We start from the raw sequence: 21,695 nt of genomic DNA on the forward strand, positions 1-21,695 counted from the left end.
TACTTTAAAATTTTGCTGACTGGGCCTGGCCCGTGTGGCTCAGTGGTTGAGTATCGACCCATGCACCAAGAGGTCACCAGTTTGATTCCAGGTCAGGGCACATCCCCAGGTTGTGGGCCCAATCCCCGGGGGGGGGCATGCAGGAGGCAGCCAATTGATGTTCTCTCTCATCGATGTTTCTATCTCTTTCTCCCTCTCCCTTCCTCTCTCTCTAAAATCAATCAATAAATAAAAATAAATAAAATTTTGCTGACTGGTCATGTTCATGCTCTAATTGTTTTTTTTCTTCTGAGTTACACTTACTTTGGAGAAATCAGGTTAAACCATATTATATGAAGCTCTTAAAATTGTTTATTAGCAAAAATACTTTGATCTCAGAAACTTAAATCATCTTAATACTTTCTGGAATAAAACCAGGAGTGGAGGAAAAATTAGAGAAAAATTTTGTTTGTTTTTCCTAATTTTATTTTTTTCTTTTGGCAGAGGAAATATTCTCTTAAAACTAGGGGTAGAGCCTCCATTCTACTGATAGATTTATTTCTCTGTCTAAACCTAGTACTATTTATTTTTCTATTAAAAAAGGTGTGGTACCTTTGGCCTAGATTGTTCATATCTACATGTTAGGAATATCTTAAAGCAGTGCTTCTCAAAATGTGTAGCATGATTAGAATCCTGACGGGTTTCACACTTGGGAAAAATGCTTGAAAAACATCAGAGAAGAATCCCACATACTAAGAGAAGTTATCTTGGTTATGGCAGGATGGATAATTCTGTACTTTTTCTTTTCTGTGCTGCATTTTCATATACATATGAAAATAGATGAACTTTTTAGAAGAATGCTAGTTGACCTAGTGATTCATTAGTCTACATTCACCTTTCCCTCTTTATGACCCGTAGTGATGTACTAATGCCGGGCCTTGTTAGCTACCAGTGCAAACATTCTCTTCCAGGTCTCCTGAGGTGACTTTCACTCAGCAAGCCCCAGACCATTGCTTTGTTCCTATTATAGTGCAGTTCTCGTTGTGCTAGAACTTAGTGGAAAGTATGCCGACTCTTTATGGATTAGCAAATCACTAATGATACTGTAGAATTTTTCGTTTTTTTTCTTCACCCTCCACCTCACTCATCCAGGTTATAATCCCAGAAAGTTCTCTATAAACACGAATGGGAAAAGGGTCTGGTAGGTACCAATATGCTGAGAGACTGAAATATGCTGCTCTCCCTTTTGAAACTGTATTCGTTTTTGACAAATTTGCCAACATCAAAGCTTCTTAAAATAAATCAAAGTAAGATGAAGAAAAGTAATATGCCATCATGATTTCAGCCTTTTATTTTGGTGTGTGTCTTTCAATAACCTTCTCCTATATACCTTTGCTTTGTGTTTTTATCTCAAAATCTTAAAAACAAACTAACTATAACATCCTAAAAATAACTTTCAAAAATCTTGGGTTCTTTTATTTATGATTCTTAGAGGCATGTGAGAGGAGGGGGTTTGGTTAGAGACAATGAAGGTTATAACCTGACCTGTCTGTGGAGACAGTGATTTTAATTACATTTAATTCCCATTCACTCTGTATGTTACTTGATCCACTCATTGGTTTAAAAGCATATTGATAAATACGGCCATGGCTTAACCTCTTGCCCTCCGACTCGTCTAGAATTGCATCCAGGCTTAAGTGAGTTTGCCACAGTTAGATGTCATACTTTGTTACTGATGAGACAGAGATCCCTGCTAGGTAGTTGAGCCTACGTGTTTCTAGAGAAAAGTCCATATTACTTTATCAAAATAAATAAAAAACTTGTTGCAAAAGTCTTTCTAGATGATGGCTTATGATCAAACTGTAAGTAATAGCTTGAAAGACCTCCGAGTTTCCATGCTTCTCACATAGAAGTTTATGTTTATTCTCCTTCATAAGTGCTTTAAAATGTTTCAGCAGATATTTTCCAAAAGTTAGGCACATCTATGGAATACCCAGTTTAGGTTGGGAACACAACTTTCAGTACACATTTTTAACATATATTTTCTTCAGAAACCAGGATACAATATAAATTTAAATGATTCACATATTCTTTAACAGATGCATTGATTCAAGCAACAAAAGCCATTTGATAATTTAAATCTCTTCAAAACATATTTTCCTTCTTTTCTAGGTTTTAGTATTTTATTTCCAAGTAATACAGAAAGGTCTAGTGTTACTGGTCAGTGGTGTCATGATGGGAGGGTGCTAAATCTGTGACAAAGAAGTTTACAAATAATATTTAAAAAGTAAACAATTGTGAAGAATAATTATTGTAATAAGAAACCCTCTTTTATAAGTCATTCAGTTCCAAACTGCCTTTAATTATACTTATACCGAGTTGAATTCTGACCCAGGAAGTAAAAAGGAATATTGCTGGGACCATTGACAAAATTTGAATAGTATAAGCTGCCCAGTGTGGCTCAGTGGTTGAGCATCGACCCATGCACCAAGAGGTTGCCAGTTCGATTCCTGGTGAGGACACATGCCCAGGTTGTGGGCCTGATCCCCAGTGGGGGGCATGCAGGAGGCGGCCAATCGATTTTCTCTCTCATTGATATTTCCATCTCTCTCTCCTTCTCACTTCCTTTCTCTTTAAAATCAATAAAGGACAAAAAATTAAAATGTTAAAAAAAATTTTAATAGGATGGTAGGGTTGTACCAACGTCAATTTCCTACTTAGAGGGTTACACAGTGGTTATGGGTGCAGTGCTCTTGCTTTGGGGAAATACAGACTTGGACATTTAGGAATGACTGGGCATCGGGCCTGCATCTTTTTCTCAAAATGTATTTGTATATACTATTTGATATATTTTATATTTATAATATATAAAATGTGTATATATACATATAAAATGGGGCCATATGTATAATAAGTATATATGTTATGATATATATATATATATAGTGACAAATATGGTAAAATATTAACAATTGCAGAATCTTAATGAAGGATATGTAGGCTTTACACTGGCTTTATAATTTCTCTAAAAATTTGAAATTATTTTCCAAATAAATTATTTAAAAAGACCATACAATATATAGTCATTTATCAATTACTGAAATGTTTCTCAGATTCTCTATATCACGGTATTTAGTTTGATTCTGTGTGTCACATTTAGTCTTATCATTAAATTATTGGTAATCATTGTTCTGGGTTCCTAGTTCTAAAATATAGATTATGATTTCAAGATGTAATTAAGGCACTTTATTGCATATAGTATTGTCTTTTTTGGTTTTTTTTTTGTTTTGTTTTTTTTTTGCTGTTAGGCAGTGCAGTTTTACTTTCTAAATTCTTTTTGTTCATTACTAAAGATGAGAATTGGATAATTGTTGGTTTTACAAAAATCACAATAGATTAAAAACATTGTATTTTTTCACATGTGCATTAAATACCAGGGTTCTGGCTCATAAATCAGAAAGAACACAGAAAGATACAACTGGAGTCCTTCCTAGTTCCACTGTTACAGCCAAAATCCTGACATTCAGGCATATTTATAAGACCCATGTTTCACTCAGCCCTTATGTGCTCTGAGTGGGCTGGGAAGAATGTGAAATAATTTTACATGACAACTTTTTCAGAAGGCTAGATGAGGAACAGGGCATACTGCTCAAGAGAGAAAATTGCCTTTGCTCCTATAAGAACCACCATTTTCTTTCCTTTTGGTTAGGCATATATAATGTTGCAAGATTTAATTCGAAACTCGTGTAGACTGTTACCAACACAAGCTAATTTGGGGGTACTGTTTTTCTTACCACCTTAGAGTTGTAATACCTACAAGGTGCATCATCCTGATTTGGGATTTAGACCAGCCCTTATCCCTGTAGGTTTCCGTCTAAACCAACACCCCTGATATTAGATAAAATGATGAAGCTATTGGTACTTATAGCACCCACCATTTAATGAACAGCTATCATGTCCTCAGTACTTTGTATTCTTGATCCAAGCTAATCTTCAAGACTACCCTTAAAGATAAAAATTATTATTTCCAGTTTACAAATAAGGAAAGAAGCTCAAAAGGGCTAAGGAGCTTGTCCATCCTGTCTGAATCTGGAAGCTGCACCTTCTCTGCAAAACCTGCCCAAAGTCAGAGGGCTCATAAATGGCCATTGACGTGGCCGAGACACGTGGCATAAGGACGGCATTAGGATTTCAACTGGACCGCAGATTTTTCTGGTTGCAGGGGAGTGGAGACACTGACAGCTTCTCTGATACAATGGCAGAGGAGATTGCTAGGTATCTTAATAATGACATGTAACTCTGATGCCGTTGTGTTAAAGGCTTTGCTTCTATATATTTCTGGCCACATGCTCAGTGGTACATGGAACATGGGAGGTGCCTGGTGAGTATGTTAAATAAGGGTGAATAAATAATGGAAGGGAAGAGTAACTCGGTTGAACAGCACGTTACTGACCTTAGTGACCAGAAATAACTGGTTAAAGTGTTAGAGGGGATTACCAGGTGAGACTTTAAGAGCAGCCTAATTTTTTTTTGTTGTTGTTAATTTTAACTATAGTATTGATGAAGGGGGCAGGGAGGTAGAAAGGTTTACAAAGAATTAGGAACAATTTTTTAAAATGATGCTAAGCATTACATTAATAAAAAACAGATATATAAAAGTAGTGATTATCTTCTTCCTTCTTTATTCTTTCTAAAATTGTTACATTTATTGCTTTCTCCTTAGCTGGAAAGGCCTAGTTCCCACAGACATTATGCCTGCTGATTTCATATTACTTAAGTCTCATTGCTTTTCTTTAATTGTCAAGCCATTCTTACCTAATTTCAATCATACTGGAATAATTGTTATGCTCTTAAATTAGTTTATGAAAATTTTTTTCCTTAAGCCATCTTTCCTGGCATAATTAAATTAGACATATTCATCTTTTGCATTTCATTTTCTGCCCCAGCCCTTGAACCTGACATCAGGTTCTCTAGGGCACTTACATGTCCCCATTCAGAACTCTTCCATTTACATTCTCCCTGAATTATCTGGTCTCATTTTTCCAGGTGAATTTGGAAGCACAATTTAACTTCAGTCCGCTGATAATAAATTTGTGTCAACAGTTCAGATATTCATTTTCAACAAAAACTATCAAGATTATCATCTTATTATTTTCTAAAAAGAGATACGCCCTTTTAAAGTCCTTTAACAACGCTCCCCCCCCCCCCCCAACAAACCCAGTTCCTTTTCCACAGGGCCAGGATTGCAGCGGGCTCTGGCCACAGTTCCTGCGGCGCGGTTTTATGGCTCTGCCAGACATCTTAGCTCTTTGCTCTCTCCACCGGGAGTGAGGGGCCAGACATGCGCTGCTGTGGCCGGTGACGCAGTGATGTCCCAAACTGCACTCACATTCATTTTTGGTTTCGTAGAAGTTACAGCACCATAAGCTTCCTAATAATAACATTCTCCAGATATTTATGGTGTATACAAATTATTACCTAGCAAAGAAATACCATAGCATAAAAATAATCAGTATCATCTCTAAACAGATTACAGTCTAATTTCTGAAAACATTCTTAGCAGAACAGTTTACAAAGAGTTGGGGACTTCCTGTGTCCTTGACCTTTGATTCCTGTGAGCAAAGCAAGTTGGCCTCATTTACCTTTTTTTGTGCTGAGTCATTGAAGAATGTTTTAAACAACATGTGTTTCCAGACTTTACTACATTTGCAAACTTAAGGACAGTTAAATATTAAAAGAAAAAATTATAAAGGAAAAGACTCCCCATGATAATTAAATCCAAACACTGTATAATTTGTGTCTCTACCATTTGACCTTTGAGTCTTCTTCCGTAACATTTCACTTGTGAGATTTCATGTGGAATACTGGATACGAATTACTGAATGTTGTGTTGGCAGCAGAGGGAGGCAATGTTTTCTTAGTGGTCTCTTTAAAACGGTTGCTGCAGAGGCAGGATTGCTCTTGTTTCATCCTGACAGAGATGGTAGAGTTAACAGGTTCCCAGGAGGTTTCATCACATTATAACTCTTTCTGTGATGGCCAGTTTGGGGTCCACATTATGTGACCTGACTTTCAACTTGTTTGAACCGCTGTTAGGCTGCTCAGGAATTGAGGGCTACTGGATAGCTCTGTTGTTTTTCAACTGGGAAAACAACAATCCTGTGTGGAAACTTCTGACAAAGACCAGAATTGTGTTCTTTAGAGCAAAACTGAGTCAGAGTGATACCTGGGAACATCGTTACCTGCTTAAAGTAATGTGGCTGGAATGCCTTATCAGAATGTAAATCTGTGTTCTTGGCTCTACAATAACAGCGTGTCAGTCTCTTGCCATCATTCATTCCCTGAGTTTGAAAATGTTATCGCATCAGCCGTGCTCCCTACTTAGCTTGTATTGCTCATCAGCACTCCTGCAGAAAACACAATATCTCCTAAATGTTCTCCCTAGACCCAGTGTGTGGTATTTAAATGAAGGAAGCTCAGACATGTCTAAAAGGAACTGAAGTATTGCATCTAGCCTTGCCAATCCACTGATTAAAATTCCTGCCAAGTGTTACATTATGCATAGCTTCCTTATTTTGGCTGTAAATTTCGTTGCATATTATTCAGGATAAGAAAGTTTGTACTTTTTATTTCATAAGCCCTCATAATAAACACAGCTTTCTTCAAAACTGTTTGAGGTGTTGGATGTGTGTGCTGTTAAATATAGGGCTCCTTTGTGGAGGACAGCACACGCGCCTCATTTTAACTTCTCCATAAGCACTTCATGGGGTAAAATGGTTCCGCTAGGGATAAAGAAAATAGACATTTTGGTGAGCTGCAGGATTATCCAAGCCATGGATTTATCCTTTCTGAAATGTCTTTTCTATGAACTTGAAGAATGAACAAAACTTTCTTTATGGGCACAGAGAAACCTATTTCCCCCTCCCACACACCCACCACCACTTTTTCTGCTCTATATTTTTAATTTTTAATGGGTGAGTGTGTGAAACAGAAGTTCTCAGCAAACAGATCCTTCTCTAACAGAAAACTGTGTGATATTTTCCTCACATTCAGCTGCCATTCTGAGTCAAAAACCCCAGGGTCTCAGAGAGGGAACAAAGAGGTTGAGAGGGAAATTGTCTAGAAGAGCCCATAAAATAAAATAAGCACTTTGGACCTGGTGACTGGGCCTGTAGTAAAAACGGAGAGGCAAACAGAAAGTTTTGTTCCACAAACTTCTGGAACTGCATTTTCCTTTGGCAGCATCCCTGAAGGAGGGAGCACCTTTGTGGGTCTGGAGATGGGGGCCTCAAGAAACATTCAAATAACATGTGTCTGGGATTTGGGGACAGATTGCCCACTGAAGGTCAGGTTAGCACCAAGGCCCTCCTGTAGGCACCACCTGGCACTTTGCTATATTCATTTCCAAAGGAAATAATTCTGAAATCCTTTCCTTTTTTCTAAGTGGATACATGACCTGGGGAGGTGAGGGGGTGGGGAAATATGATCTGAACCCCTTTATTTAGAAATATTTAGAAATATTTTAGATGAGTACATGGAAATGTAACTTTAGTTGTGAAAATTACATGTGACATTATTCATTCTGTTCTCATCAGTTTAGGTTAAATACTTTTTGATATGAAATTTTAATTTCACATATGATGCTTTTTTTCTCTTTCAGAATTTTTTACTAACTTATTTCCACAAGACTTTGGAAATTGGGGGTAAAATATGCAGGCACATATATTGAATTTTTTACTGGAAAGAAATGTCATCAAAATTATATCTTACTATATACTTGATTGGGTACATTTTTTTCCATTTAAAATAAAAAAAGGTTTCAAGTTATAAAATACATGGGAAAAAGCAGTCTTAGCTGAAAATTAGTTTTTAATAAGTGAGGTCAACTTTTTCTTTAATCAGAAAAAAAATGTCAAAAAGAAAAAGTAATTTTATTGCTTGGCAAAATGACCAAAATGTTTTTTGCCGCTAAGATTTTTCTTCACATAAGATTAGTCCCCAAAACTCCTCTTGAAAATAAATAATGATAAATGATGGGAGAAGAAAAAGTTGATGTCTGGATTGGGGCTATAAATGCCACCTTTCTTTGTGAACTTGGAAGAAAGGGCTGCATGTTGTTTATCTCCTCCCCATGCCCATAGATCCATTAGTGCTTTTAAAACTCAAGCAGAATGAGTGGCAAAGAGTTTATGAAAACCAAGATTCTTTTGTGTGTGTCTCAAGGTTTTATATTTTTGCAAATATATATATATATACACATACAGGCAGGCTTTTACTATTTTCCTTTAGACAGCCAATGAAAGTTCAGAGAGATTTCATTGTCTCTCCTGAAGATTTTTCATTCTTTATTATCTTATCTAAAATCATTAGCATTTTCTGGAGCAGATGAGAATATAAACACCGAAATGACATATTAACTTTTTCATAGGAGGAAAATTAGGAGAGAAAGTTTAACATAGTTGAAGTTTAAAGGCTGAGTTCCTTAAGGAAAGATCACCTTTCTCCATAGGTCTCATTCTCTGATAACAAATGAGGTTGTCCTGGAGGCACCTATTAATATTGACCTACATCATCCCTAATTCTGAACTTGTGTCCCTGCTGCTTGACAGTTTCTGATAGAAGAAACATTTAAGTTGACTCATTTGTTTCTTGAAAAAATTAGGTCTCCCTGGCTCTGCATTTTCACTTGACCTAGTCTCTTTTAAGTCTTCTCCACCTCTCCCCTGGACTCCCTATTAGTCTGTCAGTAGGAGGTCCCTCCCTTGCTCCAGCCCCTAGAAGCCCTAGAAGTCTCAGTCATGTGTGATGCTTCTCCATCCATGTTGGTCACATTGCTGTCTAGATTTGCATAGCCTGCTGGGAGTTTTGCTTGGAACATGGTGTTCAGCCCATGGCCAGATGCCAAGTGACAAGACTACTGGGGGAGAAGAGAACTCCTTCAACACCTTGTTTAGTGAGACAGGCGCTGGCAAGCATATGCCCAGAGCAGAGTCTGTAGACCTGGGACTCATGGTAATTGATGCCTTTTGCACTGGCACCTATTGCCAGCTCTTCCACCCTGAGCAGCTCAACATGCACAAAGAAGATGCTGCCAATAAGTTTGCCCACAGGCACAACATCATTGGCAAGATCATTGACTGCTTCTTGGACCAAATTTGGAAACTGGCTGACCAGTGCACATGTCTTTAGGGCTTCTTGGGTTTCCACAACTTTGGTGGCAGTCCTGGTTTTGAGCTCACTTCCCAGCTGATGGAAGATCTCTCTGGATTATGGCAAGAAGTCCAAACTGGAGTTCTCCATTTACGCAATCATTCCCCTGCCAGGTTTCTGCAGCTGTAATTGAGTCCTGCAACTCCATCCTCACTACCCATATCACCCTGGAGCACTCTGATTAAGCCTTCATGGTTGACAAGGGGACCATCTATGACATCTGCAGTAAAAACTTTGACATTGAGCACCCAATATACATCAATCTTAGCTGCCTTATTAACCAGATTTTGTCCTACATCACTGCTTTCCTTAAGTTTGGTGGAACCTTGAATTATGATCTGTATATATGAGTTTGTTTCTTTTTTATTTGTCTTTTAGATTACATATATAAGTGAAATCATATAATATCTGTCTTTCCCTGTTTGACTTATTTCTCTTAGCATAATACCCTCTACATCCATCCATGTTGTCACAAATGGTATGATTTTATTTTATATTTTGTATGGCTGAGTAATATTTTATTGTCTATATCTACCATCTCTTCTGTATCCACTTTATTGATGGCACTTGGGTTGTTACCATATCTTGGTTATTATAAACAATGGTACAATGAACATAGTGATGCATATATTCTTTAAATTAGTGTTTTGGGTTTTTTTGGAAATATACCCAGAAGTGGATTATGTATAATAATTTTGTGAAAAACGCCACTGGTATTTTGATGGGAATTGCATTGAATCTATAGATTACTTTGGGTAATATGGATATTTTAATGATGTTAATTCTTTCTATCCATGAGCCTGGTATGTGCTTCCATTTACTTGTATTTTACCTCCTTGGTTAAATTTATTCCTAGTTTTTCTTAAATACAATTTCAAATGAGATTGTTTTCTTAGTTTCTCTTTTTGATTGTTTATTACTGGTGTATAAAAATGCAACTGGTTGCTGAATATTTATTTTGTATCCTACTAATTCACTGGATCTATTTATATTTATCAGTTCTAGTAGTCTTTTGGTGGACTCTTTAGGGTTCTCTATATATACTGTGTCATGTCATCTGCAAATAATGACAGTTTTACCTCTTCCTTTCCAATTTAGATTTTTCTAATTTAGATTATTGCTGTGGCTAGTACTGCCAGTACTATGTTCAATAAGACTGGTGAAAGTGGACATCCATGTCTTGTTTCTGATCTTAAGGGAAAGGCTTTTAATTTTTCCCTGTTGAGTATAAAGTTAGCTTTAGTTTGTCATATATGACCTTTATTGTGTTGAGAGTATATTCTCTTGCTTCCTACTGGGCTGAGTATTATCATAAATGGGTGCTGGATTTTGTTAAATGCTTTTTCTGTATCTGTTGATTTGATCATGCAATTTTGATCTTTCATTTTGTTTATGGGGTATATTACGTTAATTGTTTTTGCATATATTGTTCCAATCTTGCATCCCAGAAATAAATTCCACTTGATCATGGTGTATGATATTTTTTAAATGTATTGCTGAATTCAGTTTGGTAATGTTTTGTTTTTTTTGTTGTTTTTTTTTGAGGATTTTTCATCTATGTTCATCAAATATATTGGCCTATAATTTTTTTCTTTGAATGTCTTTAAATGGTTTTGAATCAGGATAATGCTGGTCTCATTAAATGAGATTAGGAGTCTTCTGTCCTCTTAAATACTTTTAGAATAGTTTGAGAAGGATAGGTGCTAGTTTTTTTAATGTTTGGTAAAACTCATCTTTGAAGCCATGTGGCCCAGGTCTTTTATTTGTTGGGAGTGTTTTTTATTATTGTATTGATTTTGTTGGTAGCAATTGGTGTGTTCAGATTTTGTTTCTTCTTGATTCAGTCTTGGAAGATAGTATATGTTTCTAGGAATGGATTTGTGTCTTCTAGCATGTCCAATTTGTTGGTATATAAATTTTTGTAGTATTTTCTTGTAATCCTTTGTATTTCTGTGGTATTAATTGTCACTTCTTTTACTTCTGATTTTATTTATTTTGGTCCTCTTTCTTTTTCTCTAGGTGGGTCTGGTTGAAGGCTTATCAAATTTGTTTATTGTTTCAAAGAACCAGCTCTTGGTTTCTTTGGTCTTTTGTATTCTTTTAGACTTGATTTTGTTTATTTCTGTTCTGATCTTTTTTACTCACTTTGGGCTTGTTTGTTGATATATTTTTTTACCTCTTTTAGGTGTAAAGTTAAATTGTTTATTTGAGATATTACTTGTTTTTTGGAGGTAGGCCTATATTGCTATGAATTTTCTTTTTAGGACTCCTTTCACTATTGTCCCATTTGGGGTTGTTATGTTCCCATTTTCATTTGCTTCAAGGTATCTGTTGATTTCTTAATTGATCTCATTGTTAACCCAATAAAATTTATGCAGTCTAATGTGTTATTTAGGTCTATAATGATTGATTTATTGACCATCTGTCTGGAAGTTCTATCCATTAAGGTCAATAGGGTAGTAAAGAAATCTCTGTTATTTTAGTTGGTAAATTTACCCCTCATTCAGAATTTGTGGACTTTCAGAGAAATATGGTCCTCACTATCTTCTTTGGAAACTTCAATAGCATGGAGCCAATCAAGTCTTATTGCTGATGGAAATGTACCTCCCTAGTGAGAGCTCATGAAATCTAAGCCATCTTAAGGTCACATGGCCAACAGCCTGGCACATTCTAGGTTTTTCCAGCTGCCATTTTTTCTTTAGTGGTATGGTCAAGACTGCCCTGGTCCCTCTAATGAACTTTTGGCAGTTTTGTCTACTATATTTTTTCCTTTCCAATGTTTAGTCAGCTCAGAATTTCCTGGTAATTAATACTTTTTCAATGGTCAAAGGAAGTTTCTTATCTAGAATTTCAAAGAACATGTCTCAGCTAAATTAAATGCATGCCTACAACATTTATAATGGCATTGGGCTCCAAGTTACAGAAAGTGGCTTGCACAAGTCATATACTCATAACAACAACAACAACAACAACAAAATGTTTTCTATCATTGCATGAGAGGTAATTCAAAGCTAACATGATACCTCCACAGATGCCATGAGACATATAGGCACCTATAATCTTTCTAGAATGTAGCCTTTGTGCTCAGGCCCACTAGATGGCTACTGAAGTCTGAATATCAGGTTTTAGTCTTATGTAAGAAGATAGAAGAGTGGGAAATCTAACTAATAATAACAAATAATGATAATAAATTAAAATATCTATGTGGGTATATCTTCTGTAATGAGCTAACCTGGAAACCCAACCAATATCATCTCTTGTCATCTAATTTAGTCACTTATATACTTTTCACTTTTGAAAAAGCTGCTGGCAAATATGAATTTTCAGATGGTCATATAGCCACCCAAATCAATGTAGGAATTCTGTTAGTAGGGGAAATGAGAATTGATAATGAGTAGGAAACAAGTAATCTTTGTCATAATGATTTTTTAGAGAGAGCATGAATATGTGGAATGAATGCATGAATTAGGTCTTAAAATAATTTGTTTACCATGATGTTACCAGCAACTCTAAATGTCTTTATCAGAATCTGATTAGGATGTTAATCAACATGACTTTTTCACTCTTGAACCTACTGATGAGATAGAGCTGATTTATTTATTTATTTTTAAGAAAAAGTTCTGATGTCTACTGTAACTATTTCTGAGAAATACTCTCTTATCCTCACTTGGAGATTCAAGTTCAGTAAGGGAACCCCAAATCCCTGTTTCTTGTGTTCCTGCACAATTAGTTAGGTCTTAGATTCTAGGAGATAGAAATGTCTCCTGATTTTTAAAGGACCTAAGCTCTCAGATTATAAATGAAGAAAGCTAGGTGTGTGACCCATTGCTGAAAATTGCTCCAGGTTCCTGAACTAAGAAATGTGTAGATGTTTATTCTATTACATTTATCATTTGCTCCTGGGATCAGAGCCTCACAATCTCATTGTGAAATTGACCAGCAATATCAGGAGGTTCATAAAAGAAATTAATTTTTCAGTCAACCAAGGCTGCTTCAAATAGCTAAATTTCTTACATCTGTGCAGCTTCAAGATGTGCATCTCCTTGTCCTTGCATTGTATTTTCTCACAGGTATTTCTTTTTCTCCCTAAAGGAAACACTGATGTTATTCAGTACCTGACACATAAATCCTTCCTGCAGCCTATAGGTGACCCCTAATAGAATCATCTATTTACCTGATTACTTCAGCTATATTGTTTTTATCCCCTCAAGTGTTTAAGATAGCTATTTAACCTTATTCCTTTGTGTGTTCACTTGAGAGTAGTTTATGGCTTGGTATCTTTTCTGATGATGATGGATAAGTATAACAGCTATTTCTATTTAACAAACCACCTCCACATTTTAGTGGCTGAAAACAACAACTATTTATATAACTCATAATTCTATGGTTTTGTCATAAGCTGAATAGTTTTTCTCATCTTAGCTGAGCTCACTCATGTGTTTGTGCTCAGCTGTCAGGAAAGTTGAGTGCTACTGTTCTAATATGGTCTCAGTTGGGTCAGCTTCTCTTTGTTCCACATGGTCTCTTTTTCTTCAGCAGGCTGCTTGGGCTTATTCATGTGGTAGCAGAGCAGAGTTCCACGAGAGTGAGCAGAAGTGTGAAAGGCCTCTTGAGGCTTAGGACTAGTACTGACAGAGTCACTTCTGCCTCATTCTGTTGGCCAAAGCAACTTAGTTATAAGATCAGCCTTCATTCAAGGAGTGATGAAACAGATGACATCTCTTTTTTTTTTATCCTCACCCGAGGACATTTTTCCATTTTTTGTTCAGGTAGAGTGGGAGGGAGAGAGAGGAACAGAGAGAGAGAGAGAAACATCGATGTGAAAGGAACACATCGAGTGGCTGCCACCCGCACAACTGACCAGGGCCGGGGACAAACTGCAGCCGAGGTACGCGCCCTTAGTGGGAACCGAACCCGGGTCTCTCAGGACCGCAGGCCGACGCTCTAACCGCTGAGCCAAACCGGCCAGGGCCAGATGACATCTCTTAATGGAAAAAGCTGTAGAGTCACATTGCCAAGGGAATGGACACAAAGATGGAAATAATTATAGCAACTGCAGTGGGAGAAAGATCTACCACACTAAGATTCTTTCAGTACTTATGCAGGTGCTGAATAAGCTAAGTAGTGTACAAATGTTACTTCATTTATTTATCATAAGAACCCTACAAGGTATGTACTAATATTACACCCATTATATAGATGCAGAAACTCTAATTCACTGGTTCTCAACCTTCCTAAAGCTGTGACCCTTTAATACAGTTCCTCATGTTGTATGTAGGCATATCTGCATGTGGGCAGACCTGCCTGGAGATGGATAGAGGAGCGGTGTCTCAGTTCCTAAGACCATCGAAAATATGTGTTTTCCAATGGTCTTAGGCGACCTCTGTGAAAGGGTCATTCGACCCCCAAAGGGGTCGTAACCCACAGCTTGAGTACCACTGTGATAGAGACTGGCAGTTGATTTTAGAGCACTTATAATCACCTCGTTTGTTGGCACCAAGATTTTTCTGTGTGTGTGCACCTCTTTCAGTGCATATTTTTCTGTGTGCACCTATATGTATGTGTGGGCTTACTTGTAAATTATATACAAGTAGTACCACCAGTCTATATGTTAAATATTAGTAAACTTGAACTTCATAAATTATATGTACCAATAAAAGTTTGAATATATTCTTCCATCCTAGGTAGCCTTACTGTGGAGACCATGCACTAGGGCGTTTCATGATTACCGTATCTTTAAGTGAAGCAGCGTTTGATCAAAATCCTACTTGCTACTGGAGTTTACACCTAGTTCTAGTTAATATTACCTGCTGTAAGTGCAAGCTGTTAAGGGCAGGGAATGTTTGGGCATTTGGTTAGAATGTGTTGGGAAGATGAGGACATGGCTCTAGTTAAATTTAAAGGTGGGCTTCTGATTTATGAGAGCCGGGACTCAAGAGTTCTCATATCCAGCAAATGTTCAGATTACTCTCCTCAGACTCAACTACTCACTGCTTTCTAGAGCTTTGATAAGAAAGCAAGATTGGTCTGGCCAATGTGGCTCAGTGGATTGAGCATCCCATGGACTGAGAGGTCCCAGTTCGATTCCCAGTCAGGGCACATGCCTAGGTTGTGGGCTTGATCCCCATTGATGTTTCACTCTCTCCCTTCCTCTCTCTCTAAATAATCGATTAAAACTTATTTTATTTTTTAATTCTTACCCACAGATATTTTTCAACTGATTTTTAGTTAGAGTGGTGTGAGGGATAAAGAGAGAGAGAGAGAGAGCAAAAGAGAGAAATATTGATGTGAGAGAGAGACACCAACTGGTTGCTTCCCGCACAGCCCCAACTACGGCCAGGAATCGAATCAGAACCGAGGTACATACCCTTGACTGGAATTGAACCTGCGAATGTTTGGTCTGCGGACTGATGCTCTAACCACTGAGCCAAACTGGCCAGAGAAAACCATACTTAAAAAAAAAGAAAAGAAAAGAAAAGAAAACAAGATCGCATAGAGGAGTGCTATGATTCTTCAAGTTCTTAATTGGCCATTTGCATCTATTGTATCTGTGGAAATTATTAAATGTACATACTAGCGTCCCACTGCTAGAGAGACTGTTTCTTTATTTTTTGGGGTTGGGTCTAGGAATCCACATGTTTATCAGGCTCCCCAGCTGATACTGACCTCACTTTGAGAGCCATACAACTTAAATTATATCTGCCACTTAAAAGGTAGCTGAACTTAGCCATCTTTTCTTGAACTCGTTGAGTTTCTTCAGCTATAAAGTGGGAAAAGTAATAAAATTCATGACCAACTTGCAAAATTGTTTTTGAGAATTAAATATGTGCTAATTTTGTCAATGGGCTTTATGAAATGTAAAACATTAACATGTGCACATTCCCAAAAGTTTCATCATCTATTAAAAGATATATTATCTATACTTCGGTATTGTATATATTGTTGATTATGTTTTATTTTAGTGAAAACATGCTTCAGAGCCTGTTAGCTTGGCTCCCAATGGGAGGGACCATGGTTTAGTTTTCTTTGCATTAATGGAGGTAGGAGAGAGTAAGGATTTAGAACATAGATTTAATTTTTTTTCTTTATCGATTTTAGAGAGAAAGGAAGAGAGAGGGAAAAAGAGATAGAAACATCAATGAGAGAGAACATCAATTGGCCACCTCCTGCATGCCCCCCAATGGGGATTGGGCACACAACCCAGGCATGTGCCCTGACCAGGAATTGAACCAGCGACTTCTGAATGCATGGGTCAGTTCTCAACCACTGAGCCACACTGGCTGGCCTAGAATATAGGTTTTAAATTTAGGCAAACGTGAACTGTGATCCCAGCTGCTACATGATCTTGCACTAATTTTTTAACTTTTACTTCTTTATTGTTATTTCAGTAATCGTTGTAATAGATCTTACCTGTAAAAATCTTTATGATGATTAAGTGTAATAACATAACCAACATTTATTACATACTTGCAACATGTCAGGCAGTAGTCAAAGTGCTTGTCATATATAACTAATTTATATATAAAACACCTATGACTTAGCAGTCCTATGAGGTACCTGTTTTACAAATGAGAACATCAAAGCACAGGGAGCTGGATGGTGGTACTAGGAGTCAAACCTCTGCCTCTCACTTCAGAACCATCCTATTTCCACATTGCAACACTGCCTGTGATAAGTTGAAAGCTGGACAGTCATTCAGCACACCAGAAGGCACCTAGTAAATCCTGAAAGATGTGACATATTGTTATCATTATTTGATTCCCTTACAGCTTCTTTCAGAATGCTTTGTTCAAGGTAGTTGTTTAATAAATTTATGTTGATCTGATTTGGAAAGAACTCTATTGTATCCTTTGGGCTTCTAAGAGATACATTCAATGAGAGAGCCTCTTATTTTTCAGGCTAATATGATTTGTGTGGCTGCTTTTAGATTAAATTAGTCTTTTATTTACAGAAGAAGATTAAATGAATATGTGTGCATCTAAGAACTTCAATATTCCCCCTGCTAAAAACTGTTTAGAAAACTGTCTTTATAAGACAAGGAAGAGACCTCAGAGGGCCAAGTTCTAAAATAACTGGATTTCACTAAATAGTGCTTTGGGTATTTTTCAAAATATGTATTTACAACTCTTTCCGGTTTGTTTTGTGTTGTTTGTTTATTTGTTTGTTTTTGCTAGCTTTTGCCCTCCCCAGTCCACCATATGTGAGGATTTCTATTCAGTGTTTTGTGGCTTGTTTTTCCTCTACTGTTTTCAGGATCAATTTATTTAATTGTTTATAAAATGGGGAGCTTTACCTGAAGAATACAGGTTGGAATTATGGGTTAAAATAAATTTTAGGTCAGAAAAATTGACGTGATTTTATGTCCCAACTCTTCTCTTTATTTTAGCTATTTAAATATGACATAAAGACTATCTCAAAAAACTATTCTCAAATTCTAAACCCCAAGGTAAAATTGGCAAAAGTGAAAAATAATTTCCCCCCAAGCACAACTGAAACTCATCTTTCTACTTCCCTCTCAGCCAGTCCAATTCTCTGGGCTATCGTGTAAGGAACTTAAATAAAATGGCCTAATTAATAGGCTGAAGTCTTCTGATTAGCTCTTGTTAGATAACTGGAGGAAATATGCTCGGAATCAAAGTCCTTTTCTTTAGTTGACCATCTGCCTTCAAGCACTTTGTGGCTGTCAAGTTGGTAAATGACAGGTGTGTCTGTACAGCAAAAAGCCTGTTTTAGGAAGAAGCTGCAGCCAGGTTCCTCTTAGCCCTATGAGTGACCTCAGAGTCCATTCCATTACTAGCTGACCAAAACCACAGACAGTTTTTAGGCAGGCCTCAGCCTCTTTCTTCTATTAGTTTGGTTTTAATCACAAAGTAGGAGGAACAACTATTTGACTAAATAGGATAGGTTGGCTTTGGTGTTCCTTGAGTGCTCAGAGTCTAGTATGATTAAGGTCCAGAGGCTTATTCAAGGTAAGAAACTTGGCCCAGATTATATGTGCATTCTGGTAGTAAAATCTGATTTTTTTTTGCATAAAAGTTTAAAAAGTAGCAGTAATCAACTGAATAAAAATTATCATTATAGCATTTACAGCAGAAGTAAATATATTAGTCAAGGCAAACTGCTGTTACCAACATACCCAAATCTCAGTGGCTTTATAGGCTAAAGGTTTATCTGTCACTTGATTGACATTCCATTGTGGGAAGTAGAGGTGAGGGGAGCTCTTTTCCACAGAGTTATTTAGGGATTCAGGTTCTTTCCATTTAGTTTCTGTACCTTCTCCGGGGGAACTGAAATCTTACAGTGGATCTTTGACACCCAGCTTGCAGACAGTGGAAGATCTCATGGAGAAATGGAGAATGCATACAGGATTAGGGATGGGGCAGAGAAGTTATGTAAGTTTTATCATAATTTTTTAAACATAACTCAGTCTAGCCCTGGCCGGTTTGGCTCAGCGGTTAGAGCGTCGGCCTGTGGTCCTGAGAGACCCGGGTTCGGTTCCCGCTAAGGGCACGTACCTCGGTTGCAGTTTGTCCCTGGCCCTGGTTGGTCGTGCGGGTGGCAGCCACTCGATGTGTCCCTTCACGTCGATGTTTCTCTCTCTCTCTCTTCCTCTCTCTCCCTCCCACTCTATCTGAACAAAAAATGTCCTCGGGTGAGGATAAAAAAACAAAAAACAAAAAAAAACATAACTCAGTCTTGTTACCCCACATAACTAGAAGGGAGGCTGGGAAGTGCTCTCCAGCTATATGCCCAGGAAGAGAAATAAATGGGCTTTGGTGAAGATATTTATTTGTGGAGTGTAGTCATCTTTTCTTTTCTTCTATAGGAATCTTTCTTTGGTAGGGTAAGAGCATAGAGAATCATATTGCTCTCTGGAAAATTGCGTTCGACTTTTCTTTCAGTTTAGACTTTTGATCTTGGGTCTGTTTTCGCTTGTTGTTGTTGGTGATTTGTTGTTGTTACTGTTGTTGTAGTGGTTGTTTTTATTGTAAGTGGGCTTAGGCATTTTGGGCCAGCCTGAGTGTTGACTACTAGGAACTGTCCCCTCCCACCTGGCCGCTGGTGGTGGGGAGGGAAACAGCGCAGTGCGTGCAGCCACATCACCCACTGTGTAGCCTGCTGCCTTTTGAGCCTGAAGCTGGGAACACTGAAGGAGCAGGTTGTCCGGCAGTCTGCACCAGACCTGAGAGAAGTGGCTGCATTTTCAGATTTTGTGAGTTGTTAACACTTTCCTTGTGGAAACTCATCACTGGGTTTGTAAATATAACATGTGGCTGTGTATTTTGACTTTACTTTTCAATTTCTGATTCTTTGGATTTAACTAGCCTGACCACTTCCTTAGCACTATTATTTTTTTAAGGTACATTACTTTTCACATATTTAATTGCATTTAATTCAATTCTATTAGCACCTACAGAAAGTCAGTTATTAAGGTAGCTGGGATATACAAAAAAATGAGCTACCTCTTGGTAGGTAGACTAAAGGAGGAGATATACTTTTTAACATATGAACAGTCTGCTTTGCTTATTAGCATTAAACAATTTACACCTATGAAAATAAGGCTAACCGCCCCCCCCCACACACACACACACCCCGCATATTATGAGAACATAAAAAGGCATTACTTTGCCCTGTAAAGGTTGTGAATGGTTTTTTAGAGAAAAAAAACATTGGAACTAGAAGTTGAAAAATGAGAAAGTCCTTGCTGGTCAGGAAAAACAAGGGGGCAGGGTGTTACTAGATCCTCTGCGTAGCAAGTTCTTTGTAAAGGAAGTCATGGTGTATTTAAGGAATGGTGAGGATTTAGATGTCCTGAGTTCAAATTGATGAGATGCCAAGGGAGAAAGAGTGGTTTGACGTGAGATTGGGAGGGTAAGTTGGAACCACATTTGTGAAGGGTCTAAAAGATCATCATTCAGAATTAAGAGCTTTACAATATAAGACATGAGGAATAACAAACATTACCTTAGTAGGGAAGTAATAAAATCAGACTTGCATTTTAGGAAAAGAAGTCTAGCAAAAGAACTGACAATAGATTAGAAATTTTTAAACTCTAATACTGAGTTTGTACCTATACAGAGATTTGTTTTTCTTTCAAATATAAAACAACACTTTTAAGCAAGCACAGAATTGATACAGTGGATATTTGCACTACCTTTTTCTTTTACATACTTTTTCAAAGATCCATAAATATAGCTCTGAATAATATAAAATCACGTGTTAACCAAGCAAAAATGTGGTGTATGCTTCCAGTTCTTGATGGCAGAATCGCTTGTACCAAACTAACCTTTCTACCAATAGTAATAATAAATTCTTGACAAACTATAAAAGAACAGCAGAAACTTTTGTTAGCACTAGAGAACAACTAAAAGAAGGCTGAAACTAAAGAGGATTCAACCTTTGAAAGAAGGAAGCCACATTGAGTAAGATACATACTTAAATGACTTTGACCCCTGAGGGCTCTCACCACTGGCCATGGCAAGTAGCAAGTAGCTTTATTAGCATTAACAGTCATAGGACTAAATTCAGGGTTGGCAGAACAACTAGGAATTTATGTGAGAATCTCAGAAAGGAGAGAGTCACAGAGTAGGGGAGCCCCCAAATTTATAAATAAATAACTAGGTCCTCAAATAATGTCATTTCATTTAACATCATTTTGTTATAATGTGATGAGGAGAAAACAATCCATTTCTGTCCAGGGCCACTGTCCATGTGAAATTTGCACATTCTCCTCATGTCTTCAAGGGTTCTCTGGGTACTCCAGTTTCCTCCCACACCCCACATTAGGTGAGTTGGCTTGTCTACATGTCTCAGTCTGATTATGTATGTATGTGATTGGCCCCGCGATGGACCAGTGTCCTGTCCAGGGTGGGTTTCTACCTAGTACCCTGACCTGCTTGGAGAGGCTTTTGCCACCTGCCACCCTGAAATGGAATGATCTTGTTGGAAAGAATTATCCTACTTGTTTTTATTAATCTTTCTTAAATGTGTAGATGACTCACATTTATGTCAATGTTTAGTATTAGAAGTGTTTGTGTTAAAACTTTGGTGATGTTTCTGTGACCAGGAATATGCCATAGAAACTTAACTTTTGTTTATGTCAATTATCCTGTGGTAAAATTGGTTTCACTGTACATAGGTAAATTGGTATAATCACTTGGGAAAATTGTTTTTTTTTTTTTTAATTTATTTTTTATTAATTAATTTAATTTTCTTATGGATGTTTCTTCTTTTTTCCCCATTGACACCCCCCTCTGTGAAATACATCAGTGGTATTTTAATGGTGATAGGCACTGAATGTATAGATTGCTTTGGGTAGTATGGACATTTTAATGATGTTAATTCTTCTAATCCATGAATAAGGTTTGTGCTTCCACTTTTTTATATATTCCTCTATTTTTTTTCAATGTCCTGTAGTTTTTTGTGAACAGGTCCTTTTCTTCTTTTGTCGAATTTATTCCTAGATATCTTAATTTTTTTGCTGCAGTGGTAAATGGGATTTTTTG

The 21,695-nt window shown here is 37.2% G+C and overlaps 1 protein-coding gene and 1 pseudogene across 1 annotated transcript in view; both read left to right on the forward strand.

Annotated features, from left to right (window-relative positions):
• The window catches only part of MACROD2 (mono-ADP ribosylhydrolase 2), a 2,341,201-nt gene that overhangs the window by 744,775 nt on the left and 1,574,731 nt on the right, over positions 1-21,695 (forward strand). The window lies entirely within an intron of this gene.
• Positions 4,121-9,539, forward strand: LOC118618356 (annotated as a pseudogene).

This window comes from Molossus molossus, unplaced genomic scaffold (genome assembly GCF_014108415.1).
Source record: "Molossus molossus isolate mMolMol1 unplaced genomic scaffold, mMolMol1.p scaffold_m16_p_6, whole genome shotgun sequence".
Taxonomy (NCBI): domain Eukaryota; kingdom Metazoa; phylum Chordata; class Mammalia; order Chiroptera; family Molossidae; genus Molossus; species Molossus molossus.